This window comes from Saccopteryx leptura, unplaced genomic scaffold, assembly GCF_036850995.1.
Source record: "Saccopteryx leptura isolate mSacLep1 unplaced genomic scaffold, mSacLep1_pri_phased_curated manual_scaffold_23, whole genome shotgun sequence".
Taxonomy (NCBI): domain Eukaryota; kingdom Metazoa; phylum Chordata; class Mammalia; order Chiroptera; family Emballonuridae; genus Saccopteryx; species Saccopteryx leptura.
In genome coordinates, this window is record NW_027095705.1 from 643,134 (window position 1) to 657,646 (window position 14,513).

Here is a 14,513-nt window from a genome sequence, read left to right on the forward strand (position 1 = left end):
GACGATGGAGTGCAAAAGTACTCACAAAATAGTGCGCTACAATGAACAGGGTAGGAACCCTTTTCATTACCTAAAGGTAACAACCAATGAAAAAACCACCACAGAAGCACATGATTTAAAAAAGATAGCAACAGAGGAAAGATGTATGGAATACAACCAAATAAAAACAAAAGATAGAAAAACAAAAGAGAAGGAAAAACAAGACACAAAACTAACAGAAAGCAATATATAAAATGGCAATAGGGAACTCACAAGTGTCAATAATTACATTAAATGTAAACGGATTAAACTCACCAATGAAAAGGCACAGAGTAGCAGAATGGATTAAAAAAGAAAATCCAACTGTATGCTGCCTACAGGAAACTCATCTAAGTAACAAGGATAAAAGCAAATTCAAAGTGAAAGACTGGAAAACAATACTCAGAACAAATAACATCCAAAAAAAAAAAAAGCAGGCATAACAATACTCATATCGGATAATGTGACTACAAGACAGCAAAAGTACTCAGAGACAAAAATGGCCATTTCATAATGGCTAAGGGGACACTGAATCAAGAAGACATAACAATTCTTAATATATATGCACCAAACCAAGGAGCACCAAAATATATAAGACAGCTACTTATTGACCTTAAAACAAAAACTGACAAAAGTACAATCATACTTGGAGACCTCAATACACCGCTGAGGGCTCTAGATCGGTCATCCAAACAGAGAATCAACAAAGACATAGTGGCCTTAAACAAAACACTAGATAGACATCTACAGGACATTTCATCAAAGTGACTTAGTATACATTTTTCTCCAGAGTACATGTATCATTCTCAAGAATTTACCATATTTTGGGCCACAAAAACAACAACAGCAAATTCAGAAAAATTGAAGTTGCACCAAGCATATTTTCTGATATAAAGCCTTGAAACTAGAATTCAACTGCAAAAAAAAGAGGAAAAAAATCCCACAAAAATATGGAAACTAAACAACACACTTTTAAAAAATGAATGGGTCAAAGAAGAAAAAAGTGCAGAGATCAAAAAACATACAGACTAATGAAAATGACAATACGACATATCAGAATCTCTGGGATGCAGAAAAAGCAGTGATAAGAGGGAAGTTCATATCACTTCAGGTATATATGAACAAACAAGAGAGAGCCCAAGTGAACCACTTAACTTCACACCTTAAGGAACTAGAAAAAGAAGAACAAAGACAACCGAAAACCAGCTGAAGAAAGGAGATAATAAAAATCAGAGCAGAAATAAATGAAATAGAGAACAGAAAAACCATAGAAAAAATTAATAGAACAAGGAGCTGGTTCTTTGAAAAGATCAACAAAATTGACAAACCCTTGGCAAGACTTACCAAGGAAAAAAGAGAAAAACTCATATAAAAAATATCCAAAGTAAAAGAGGAGAAATCATCACTGACACTGTAGATATACAAAGAATTATTGTAGAATACTATGAAAAATTATATGCCACTAAATTCAACAACCTAGAAGAAATGGATAAATTCCTAGAACAATACAACCTTCCTAGACTGAGTCAAGAAGAAGCAGAAAGCCTGAACAGACCTATTAGTAGAAAAGAAATAGAAAAAAAACATTAAATCCTCCCCAAAAATAAAAGTCCAGGCACTGACAGCTACACCAGCGAATTTTATCAAACATTCAAAGAAGACATGGTTCCTATTCTACTGAAAGTCTTCCAAAATATTGAAGAAGAAGCAATACTTCCAAACACATTTTATGAGGCCAACATAACACTCATACCAAAACCAGGCAAGGATGGCACAAAAAAAGAAAACTACAGACCAATATCTCTAATGAATACAGATGCTAAAATACTAAACAAAATACTAGCAAATCGAATACAACAACATATTAAAAAAATAATACATCATGATCAAACGGGATTCATCCCAGAATCTCAAGAATGGTTCAACATACGTAAAACGGTTAACATAATACACCATATCAACAAAACAAAGAAAAAAAACCACATGATCTTATCAATAGACGCAGAAAAGGCTTTTGATAAAATACAACACAATTTTATGTTTAAGACTCTCAACAAAATGGGTATAGAAGGAAAATATCTCAACATGATAAAGGCCATAAATGTTAAACCATCAGCTAACATCATATTAAATGGCACTAAACTGAAGGCTTTCCCCCTTTAATCAGGAACAAGATAGGGTTGTCCACTCTCTCCACTCTTATTTAATGTGGTACTAGAGGTTCTAGCCAGAGCAATCAGACAAGACAAAGAAATAAAAGGCATTGATATTGAAAAAGAAGAAGTAAAGGTATCACTTTTTGCAGATGATATGATCCTATACTTCAAAAACCCCAAAGAATCCACAAAAAGACTACTAGAAACAATAAGCCAATACAGTAAGGTCACAGGATACAAAATTAACATACAGAAGTCAATAGCCTTTCTATATGCCAACAATGAAACATTTGAGAATGAACTCAAAAAAATAATCCCCTTCACGATTGCAACAACAACAAAAAAATACTTAGGAATAAACATAACAAAGAATGTAAAGGATTTATATAATGAAAACTATAAACCATTGTTAAGGGAAATCGAGAAAGATATAATGAGATGGAAGAATATACCTTGTGGTGACGTCACGGAAATGGCGCCGTGAGCAGCGCGTCTGACAGATCTCCCCAAAATCACAACAAATTTATCAACCCAGAAACTGAAAAATTTATTCTCGGAGCACTCCGGAGTTCCATACAAACTGAAAGCGAAAGGACTGTTATCACTTGAATCTGAGAGACGAGGGTGTGGAGGAAGCTAACTACCGCAGGGACGTTCATTCAAGCCGTGGAGGGAGTGCGCCTGTGTGCTATCAACAAGACCACCCTCAGATGCCAATAAGAAAGAGGAAATCGAATATTATGGATACAAAAGAAAGAGAGGTAACACAAATAGATATGAAAAAATCTATGGAGAAAAGACTTAACATATTGGAAGCCTTGGAGCTAAATGACAGAGAATTTAAAATAGAAATCTTAAAAATACTCAGAGATATACAAGAAAACACAGAAAGGCAATTTAGGGAGATCAGAAAACAACTCAATGAACACAAAGAATATATTACCAAGGAAATTGAAACTATAAAAACAAATCAAACAGAAATGAAAAACTCAATTCACGAGCTGAAAAACGAGGTAACAAGCTTAGCTAACAGAACAGCCCAGATAGAAGATAGGATTAGTGAAATAGAAGACAAACAACTTGAGGCACAACAGAGAGAAGAAGAAAGAGACTCAAAAATAATAAAAAACGAGAAAGCCCTACAGGAATTGTCTGACTCCATCAGAAAGAATAACATAAGAATAATAGGTATATCAGAGTCAGAAGAGAAAGAAAATGGAATGGAGAATATACTCAAACAAATAATACATGAGAACTTCCCAAGCCTGTGGAAAGAACTAAAACCTCAAATTCAAGAAGCAAACATAACACCAAGTTTCTTAACCCCAACAAACCCACTCCAAGGCACATCATAATAAAGATGACACAAACCAATGACAAAGAAAAAATTCTCAAGGCAGCCAGGGAAAAGAAGAGTACAACATATAAAGGAAGGCCTATTAGATTATCATCAGATTTCTCAGCAGAAACTCTACAAGCTAGAAGAGAGTGGACCCCAAAATTTATAGCCCAGAAAGAGAGGAACTTTCAGCCAAGAATACTATACCCATCAAAGCTATCCTTCAAGTACGAAAAAGATATAAAAACATTCACAAATACAGAAAAGATGAGAGAATTTATCAGCAGAAAGCCCCCACTCCAGGAAATACTAAAGGGTTTTCCAACCAGATTCAAAGAACAAAATAAAACAACACCACAAGTAACAGCTCCACCAAGAACACAATAAAACCAAACTTAAACTGTGACAATAACGGAAAAAAAGTGGGGAGAGGATGGAGATTAACAGCAGCAAAGGACGATGAAGTGCAGAAATACTCATAAGATAGGGTACTACAATAAATATGGTAGGTACCCTTTTCATTACTTAATGGTAACCACCCTTGAAAAAACCACCACAAAAACACTTGACATAAAAAAGGTAGCAACAGAGAAAAGAAGTATGGAACACAAACAAACAAAAACAAATGATAGAAAAACAAAAGAGAAGAATCAAACAAGATACAAAACTAACAGAAAGCAATTTATAAAATGGCAGTAGGGAACCCACAAGTGACAATAATTACACTAAATGTAAATGGATTAAACTTACCAATAAAAAGACACAGAGTAGCAGAATGGATTAAAAAAGAAAATCCAACTATATGCTGCCTACAAGAAACACATCTAAGCAACAAGGATAAAAACAATTTCAAAGTGAAAGGCTGGAAAACAATACTCCATGCAAACAACACCCAAAAAAAAGCAGGTGTAGCAATACTCATATCTAATAATGCTGACTACAAGACAGAAAAAGTACTCAGAGACAAAAATGGTCATTTCATAATGATTAAGGGGAAGTTGAATCAAGAAGACATAACAATCCTTAATATATATGCACCAAACCAAGGAGCACCAAAATATATAAGACAGCTACTAATTGACCTTAAAACAAAAACTAACAAAAATACAATCATACTTGGAGACCTCAATACACTGCTGACGGCTCTAGATCGGTCATCCAAACAGAGAATCAATATAGATATAGTGGCCTTAAACGAAATACTAGAACACCTGGATATGATAGACATATACAGGACACTTCATCCCAAAGCGACAGAGTATACATTTTTCTCTAGTGTACATGTATCATTCTCAAGAATTGACCATATGTTGGGCCACAAAGACAATATCAGCAAATTTAGAAAAACTGAAATTTTACCAAGCATATTTTCTGATCATAAAGCCTTCAAACTAGAATTCAACTGCAAAAAAGAGGGTGAAAAACCCACAAAAATGTGGAAACTAAACAACATACTTCTAAAAAATGAATGGGTCAAAGAAGAAATAAGCACAGACATCAAAAGATATATACAGACAAATGAAAATGAAAATACGACATATCAGAATCTCTGGGATGCAGAAAAAGCAGTAATAAGAGGAAAGTTCATATCACTTCAGGCCTATATGAACAAACAAGAGAGAGCCCAAGTAAACCACTTAACTTCACACCTTAAGGAACTAGAAAAAGAAGAACAAAAACAACCCAAAACCAGCCGAAGAATGGAGATAATAAAAATCAGAGCAGAAATAAATGAAATAGAGAACAGAAAAACTATAGAAAAAATCAATAAAACAAGGAGCTGGTTCTTTGAAAAGATCAACAAAATTGACAAACCCTTGGCAAGACTCACCAAGGAAAAAAGACGCAGGACTCAAATAAATAAAATCCAAAATGAAAGAGGAGAGATCACCACAGACATCATAGATATACAAAGAATTATTGTAGAATACTATGAAAAATTATATGCCACCAAATACAACAATCTAGAAGAAATGGATAAATTCCTAGAACAATACAACCTTCCTAGACTGAGTCATGAAGAAGCAGAAAGCCTAAACAGACCAATCAGCAGGGAGGAAATAGAAAAAACTATTAAAAACCTGCCCAAAAATAAAAGTTCAGGCCCAGACGGTTATACTAGTGAATTCTATCAAACATTCAAAGAGGACTTGGTTCCTATTCTACTCAAAGTCTTCCAAAAAATTGAAGAAGAAGCAATACTTCCAAACCCATTTTATGAGGCCAACATAACCCCCATACCAAAACCTGGCAAGGATGGCACAAAGAAAGAAAACTGCAGACCAATATGTCTAATGAATACAGATGCTAAAATACTAAACAATATACTGGCAAACCGAATACAACAACATATTAAAAAAATAATACATCATGATCAAGTGGGTTCATCCCAGAATCTCAAGGATGGTTCAACATACGCAAAACGGTTAACGTAATACACCATATCAACAAAGAACAAAAACCACATGATCTTATCAATAGATGCAGAAAAGGCTTTTGATAAAATACAACACAATTTTATGTTTAAGACTCTCAACAAAATGGGTATAGAAGGAAAATATCTCAACATGATAAAGGCCATATATGATAAACCATCAGCCAACATCATATTAAACGGCATAAAACTGAGGACTTTCTACCTTAAATCAGGAACAAGACAGGGTTGTCCACTCTCCCCACTCTTATTTAACGTGGTGCTAGAAGTTCCGGCCAGAGCAATCAGACAAGACAAAGAAATAAAAGGCATCCATATCAGAAAAGAAGAAGTAAAGGTATCACTTTTTGCTGATGATATGATCCTATACATCGAAAACCCAAAGGACTCCACAAAAAGATTATTTGAAACAATAAACCAATACAGTAAGGTCGCAGGATACAAAATTAACATACAAAAGTCCATAGCCTTTCTATATGCCAACAATAAAATATTAGAAAACGAACTCAAAAAAATAATCCCCTTCACGATTGCAACAAAAAAATTAAAATACTTAGGAATAAACATAATAAAGAATGTAAAGGACCTATATAATGAAAACTACAAGGCATTATTAAGAGAAATAGAAAAAGACACAATGAGATGGAAAAATATTCCTTGTTCTTGGATAGGAAGAATAAATATAATTAAAATGGCCATATTACCCAAAGCAATATATAAATTTAATGCAATTCCCATCAATATTCCTATGAGATTTTTTAAAGAAATGGAACAAAAAATCATCAGATTTATATGGAACTATAAAAAACCCCGAATAGCCAAAACAATCCTAAGGAAAAAGAATGAAGCTGGAATCATTACAATACCTGGCTTTAAACTATATTATAGGGCCACGATAATCAAAACAGCATGGTATTGGCAGAAAAATAGACACTCAGACCAATGGAACAGAATAGAAAGCCCAGAAATAAAACCACATATATATGGTCAATTAATCTTTGATAAAGGGGCCAACAACACACAATGGAGAAAAGAAAGCCTCTTCAACAAATGGTGTTGGGAAAACTGGAAAGCCACATGCAAAAGAATGAAACTCGACTACAGCCTGTCCCCGTGTACTAAAATTAATTCAAAATGGATCAAAGACCTAAATATAAGACCTGAAACAATAAAGTACATAGAAGAAGACATAGGTACTAAAATCATGGACCTGGGTTTTAAAGAACTTTTTATGAACTTGACTCCAATGGCAAGAGAAGTGAAGGCAAAGATAAATGAATGGGACTACATCAGAATAAAAAGTTTTTGCTCAGCAAGAGAAACTGATATCAAAATAAACAGACAGCCAACTAAATGGGAAATGATATTTTCAAACAACAGCTCAGATAAGGGCCTAATATCCAAAATTTACAAAGAACTCATAAAACTCACCAACAAACAAACAAACAATCCAATAAAAAAATGGGAAGAGGACATGAACAGACACTTCTCCCAGGAAGAAATACAAATGGCCAACAGATATATGAAAAGATGCTCAGCTTCATTAGTTATTAGAGAAATGCAAATCAAAACTACAATGAGATACCACCTCACCCCTGTTAGATTAGCTATTATCAACAAGAAGGGTAATAGCAAATGTTGGAGAGGCTGCGGAGAAAAGGGAACTCTCATCCACTGTTGGTGGGACTGTAAAGTAGTACAACCATTATGGAGGAAGGTATGGTGGTTCCTCAAAAAACTGCAAATAGAACTACCTTATGACCCAGCAATCCCTCTACTGGGTATATACCCCAAAACCGCAGAAACATTGATACGTAAAGACACATGTAGCCCCATGTTCATTGCAGCAATGTTCACAGTGGCCAAGACATGGAAACAACCAAAAAGCCCTTCAATAGAAGACTGGATAAAGAAGATGTGGCACATATACACTATGGAATACTACTCAGCCATAAGAAATGATGACATCAGATCATTTACAGCAAAATGGTGGGATCTTGATAACATTATACGAACTGAAATAAGTAAATCAAAAAAAAACAAGAACTATATGATTCCATATATTGGTGGAATATAAAAACGAGACTAAGAGACATGGACAAGAGTGTGGTGGTTACCAGGGGTGGGGGGAGGGAGGACATGGAAGGGAGGGAGGGAGAGAGTTTGGGGGAGGGGGAGGGGCACAGAGAACTAGATAGAGGGAGGCGGAGGACAATCTGACTTTGGGCGAGGGGTATGCAACATAATTTAATGACAAAATAACCTAGACATGTTTTCTTTAAATATGTGTACCGTGATTTATTAATGTCATCCCATTATCATTAATAAATTTTATTAAAAAAAAAAGAATATACCTTGTTCTTGGTTAGGAAGAATAAATATAATCAAGATGGCCATATCACCCAAAGCAATATACAAATTTAATGCAATTCCCATCAAAATTCCAATGACATTTTTTAAAGAAATGGAGCAAAAAATCATCAGATTTATATGGAAGTATAAAAAAACCCGAATAGCCAAAGCAATCCTAAAGAAAAAGAATGAAGCTGGGGGCATTACAATACCTGACTTCAAACTATATTATAGGGCCAAGACAATCAAAACAGCATGGTATTGGCAGAAAAATAGACACTCAGACCAATGGAACAGAATAGAAATCCCAGAAATAAAACCACATATATATAGTCAAATAATTTAGGGGCCAACAACACACAATGGAGAAAAGAAAGCCTCTTCAACGAATGGTCCTGAGAAAACTGGAAAGCCACATGCAAAAGAATGAAACTGGACTACAGTTTGTCCCTCTGTACTAAAGTTAACTCAAAATGGATCAAAGATCTAAACATAAGACCTGAATCAATTAAGTACATAGAAGAAGACATAGGTACTAATCTCATGGACCTGGCTTTTAAAGAGTATGTTATGAATTTGATTCCAAAGGCAAGAGAAGTGAAGGCAAAAATTAATGAACGGGACTACATCAGACTAAGAAGATTTTGCTCAGGAAGAGAAACTGATAACAAAATAAACAGACAGCCAGCTAAATGAGAAATGATCTTTTCAAACAACAGCTCAGATAAGAGCATAGTATCCAAAATATACAAAGAACTCATAAAACTCACCAACAAACAAACAATCCAATAAAAAAATGGGATGAGGACATGAACAGACACTTCTCTCAGGAAGAAATACAAATGGCCAACAGATATATGAAAAGATGCTCATCTTCTTTAGTTATTAGAGAAATGCAAATCAAACTGCAATGAGATACCACCTCACACCTGTTAGATTAGCTATTATTAACAAGGCAGGTAATAGCAATTGTTGGAGAGGCTGTGGAGAAAAAGGAACCCTCATCCACTGTTGGTGGGAATGTAAAGTAGTACAACCATTATGGAAGAAAGTATGGTGGTTCCTCAAAAAACTGAAAATAGAACTACCTTATGACCCAGCAATCCCTCTCCTGCGTATATACCCCCAAAACTCAGAAACATTGATACGTAAAGAAACATGCAGCCCCATGTTCAATGCAGCATTGTTCACAGTGGCCAGGACATGGAAACAACCAAAAAGCCCGTCAATAGATGACTGGATAAAGAAGATGTGGCACATATACACTATGGAATACTACTCAGCCATAAGAAATGATGACATCGGATCATTTACAGCAAAGTAGTGGGATCTTGATAACAAGATACAAAGTGAAATAAGTAAATCAGAAAAAAACAGGAACTGCATTACTCTATAGGTAGGTGGGACATAAAAGTGAAACTAGAGACATTGATAAGAGTGTGGTGGTTATGGGGGGAGGGGGGAGAGGGAGAGGGAAAGGGGGAGGGGGAGGGGCACAAAGAAAACTAGATAGAAGGTGACAGAGGACAATCTGACTTTGGGTGATGGGTATGCAACATAAGTGAACGACAAGATAACCTGGACTTGTTATCTTTGAATATATGTATCCTGATTTATTGATGTCGCCCCATTAAAAAAATAAAATTATTTAAAAAACCATCAAACAATAGAATGGATATACACTTAAATTGATTGGGAATATTATAAAATATTTGTAGCCATAATGTTGTAGACTATAAGTGGCAAAAAGCCTTTGTAAATTTAAGGCTTAGCAAAAGGCTAAGTTCTCCCCCCCTCCACCTCCATATTGACTCTGATGCTGAGTATTTGCACCCACTTTCTTGCTTGCTTAAGTTGCTGGAAGCTATTTACATGCCATTTCTCTCTTTGTTGTAATGTTGGTTGATTTCACTTATGGGTGGTAGGAAGATTCCTGTTTATGCCTTGGGAGAGTTTCTGGTTTTGCCTCAGATATGTAACTTTGTGTCAAAGACTTCCTTATTTGCGTAGGCTCTCTAATAAAGCAAGCTGGGGCTATGGGGCACTCGTATATTGCCATCAGCATTGATGAGGCCTCCCCATCCCATCCTTTTTTCTCAATAAGTCAATTTTTTAAATTCTGCACCATTCTCCCTTAATACTCAGAATTATAAGCTGTGCTGGTCTGAGGCACATACTAGACTATGTGCAGTATGGGGTTTTATATAAAAGAGAGAATATCCGTAGTTTTACAAATAAATATTTATATGCACTATACAATGAATGTGAATGTAAGCACTTGGAAAATATCTGGAAGGATCACACAAAAACTGGGGCGTGGGACTTAACTTTCCATTCTGCGTGCTATGGTCTGGGATATCTGAAGGTTGCTTAAAGGAACTCATCTACCTGTGCTACCTGCCCCGAGCTGAGGAGGGCACCCTAGTGAGCCCTGTCTGGGCGGTGGTGCCTGCGCATTAGAAGGAGCCAGTGCTATGCTAGGTGGGTTTGTGTGTAGGAGCATGGGGTGGGCTCTGGTTTGGGCATGGGGGTTGCTAGACTAGAGTCTTGGGCACTGTTGGCATTGGATTGGTGGATTCTTGGGGCCCACATGAGCCAACAGCATGGATTCTGCAAGGCTGGAGCCAGGGACAAGTCTTCTGTAGACAGTCCTTGCCATGAAGAAGGGTGGAACCTACATACCCTGAAAGTTAACGTCCTTGTCCCCTGGGCATGGCGCCTCCAGCACTATCTCCTGAGCCTGGGCTTCCCCTTCTGTGACAGCTGCCTGTCGCCGTGCTGGCCACACACAGTCCTTGATCCCGGAGGTCCCTGGGAGGAGCTGCCTTGCCCAGGGTGCTTTCTGAAGCCTCCCACACTTTTAAGAACAGGGGTCTGGCCATTGCCCCTCAGATACAATGGGGAGAGGCTGCTTTTTCAAACATGGGTCTGCCAGTGTTGAGAACACCTCTTATTACCCCAAAACAGAGCCCCCTCTAATGCCAAAAGCTGTGTTATATTGACGCATAAAATGTGGTTATTGAGTATGAAGTTTGAGTGAAAAAACTGACCGGTATAGCTGAAATTTTAAATGAAAATGTTGGTTGGTAAGTCTAAGGCAGCAGTCCCCAACCTTTTCTGGCCACAGACTGGTTTAATGTCAGAAAATATTTTCACTGACTGGCCTTTTGCGTGCGACGGATAAATGTATCACATGACCGAGACAAACATCAAGAGTGAGTCTTAGATGGATGTAACAGAGGGAATCTGGTCATTTTTAAAAAATAAAACATCATCCAGACTTAAATATAAATAAAATTGAAATAACGTAAGTTATTTATTCTTTCTCTGCAGACTGGTACCAAATTGCCCATGGAATGGTACCAGTCCACGGCCCGGGGGTTGAAGACCATTAGTCTACAGGAATCACAGAGGGCATACTGTGCATTGTGATGGGCCTCAGTTTGAGAGATCTTCTGTGGGTTCAAATGATTAGTGTTGAGACAACTCATATGTGCAGAGAACGCTGCTTTATTCCTTGAGGCTTACTTTTCTCCACCTGATACCTCATTGAGTTTTCTTCATTTTCTCTCCTGAAACCATTTTGAGCCTTACAGCTGTTCTTCGTCTACCAGTTGGCTCAGCGGTAGAGCATTGGCCAGGCGTGTGGGGGACCCGGGTTCGATTTCCGGCCAGGGCACATAAGAGAAGCGCCCAGTTCCTTCTCCACCCCCCCTCCTCTCTGTCACTCTCTTCCCCTCCCGCAGCCAAGGCTCCATTGGAGCAAAGATGGCCCAGGCGCTGGGGATGGCTCCTTGGCCTCTGCCCCAGGCAGTGGAGTGGCTCTGGTCGTGGCAGAGCGATGCCCCAGAGGGGCAGAGCATCACCCCCTGGTGGGCAGAGCATCGCCCCTGGTGGGCGTGCCGGGTGGATCCCGGTCGGGCGCATGCGGGAGTCTGTCTGACTGTCTCTCCCCGTTTCAAGCTTCAGAAAAATACAAAAAAAAATAAAATAAATAAAAATAAAAAATAAATAAATAAAATTGTTTTTAAGAGTTTGAATTAGATCCAAATAAGGTCCACACTTTGCATTTGGTTGTCATGTCTCTGAAGTCTTATTTAATCTATAGGTTTTCCCTCCATGAATCTCTAATTTCTCTTCGTCAGTTTTATTTTTTGAAGAAATAAGCTAATTTGTTCATATGATTTTGATGATTGCATGCCCACGTGTTGTAACCTATTTTCAGTCCTTTTATTGGACATTGGAAGTTCATCCTCTAGGCTTGATTAGAATCAGTCTTGATTGTTTTCCTTTTTGCAGGACAGTTTTTAGGTGATGATGTGTTCTTCCATGGAGACATAACTGGTTGCCTCTTTCTGAAAGTATAGTAGTTCTCACCAGTGCCTGAAGTTTGCTGTGTCTCACAATGGAAGCCCTAATTCTTCTGACTGTATTATACTTATAACACAGCTGCCTTATGGATCTTGAAATGTAAAATATTAGGTAGAATTATTTATACAGTTTTTAGTTACATGTGCATTCATTCACATGAATTTTGTGTTCAACTTCATATATATATTTAGTATCCATTCTGTCAATTTAATAGAAATTAAGTGACACTTCCTGGTTGAAGCAGCTTTGGGAAAAATGGATCTTTTATCAGAATTACTGACATGAAATTTCTTATATTCTCTTGGTTTATATTCTGGCTAATTTAATTAATTTTTAATTCTTTTTCTGCAAATTAATAATATACATATTTATGGCTTTGCTTCATAGAACTTACCAGAAACTGTTCCTTACTTAAACATTTATACAGTCAGTCATCAGGTGCCTGATGGTGACACTATTTCTAAATTCATATGTGCTGTTAAGGGCTTCTTGAAGGAAAATGAAGATAATGGTGAGTTGGTTATCTTTCTTATCTGCACTTTGGCATGCATTTTTAGTGGGACTGTGGATTTTTAATATTTTCTATATTAGGCTTGTTGTATCTGATGATGCGGATATAGCAGGTGGTGGTAATAAAGTGTTTATTTTGTTATTGCTACAAATAAACAATTTTGTTTGGAAGGAGAGTTCAGTGAGAAACATGAACGGAACTGGCTCATCTCTTTTTTTAAATACTTGGATAGGAAATATATAAGAAACTAAAATAAGTTTTTGGGTTTTTTTATTTATTGCTTAAGAGGTGAGGTGAGTGTGTGGAAGAAAAGTTTAGAATCTTAGTGTTTTAGAGTGTGTAAAAGAGAAAACAAAGACAAAGGATTGGAGTGAAACAGATCGCTAATAGCAGAACAAAACAGAGTGGATTAATGAAGTTACACTGTCATTATATGTATTATACTTAAAATTTTTTCTCTGTGTACTTTGGGTACAATAAGGGAGGTTGTAAACACCTCTTATGATGCACTTGCTACCTGTGCTGTAAGTCCCTCCTGCAGGTGCCAGGCTCACTGAAGAAGAGGACAACCCTACGCAATCCACTCCCTTGAACTGGTAGAATAAGATAATAAATTGATTGAATAAACACTTGAGAGCTTTTGGGGCCTATTATTAGGGTATGTGTATTTAGAGGTGAATAACAATCATTGTTCATTAGAAATGGACATTTATCTAGGAACATAAATAAGCAGTAACTATGAGTCAGTGAGTTAATTATAATAAAAGAATAAATTAAGTGCACTGGGAATTTAGAGGAGAGATTGAGGAAGGCCTTACTGAGGAGTCAGTGTTTGGGCTGCGCTGCAGGGAACAGGATATGACCAAATTGAGGAAAGGACAGCTCAGGTATTGGGAACAGGTACAAAGCACAGGGCTTGAGCTTGTGTCATGGAGGGTCAGTCTCTGGTGCCACCGAGGGGAGTGTGAAAGGGCAAACACAAGAAGTGATTCTTGTGTTTGTTCAGTTTGCCATGAATTCTGTAATTCATGTATTCATTTTCAACAAATGTTTATATAACGCCCTCAAAGGTGACATCACTGTTCTAGGAGATAGGAACAAAAAAAAGTTCTTCTTGTCCTTCTATATTTCATATCATAGTGGCAGAGAGACAAAGAAACGAGTGAATGTGTGGAATGTTAGATGGTGTTAAGAGTTCTGGAGAATAACAGAACAGAATAAAGAGGTGAGACAATGTGGCAGATGACCAGGAATTTATCTATTAAGATATCATTTAGCAGCACCTTAATGGAAGGAAGGAACCAAGCCATTAGATATCTGGGGAAGACAGGG

At 36.9% G+C, this 14,513-nt stretch overlaps 1 pseudogene; it reads left to right on the top strand.

Annotated features, from left to right (window-relative positions):
- LOC136386952 (RNA/RNP complex-1-interacting phosphatase-like) overlaps nt 1-14,513 on the top strand; it is a 36,640-nt pseudogene that overhangs the window by 14,043 nt on the left and 8,084 nt on the right.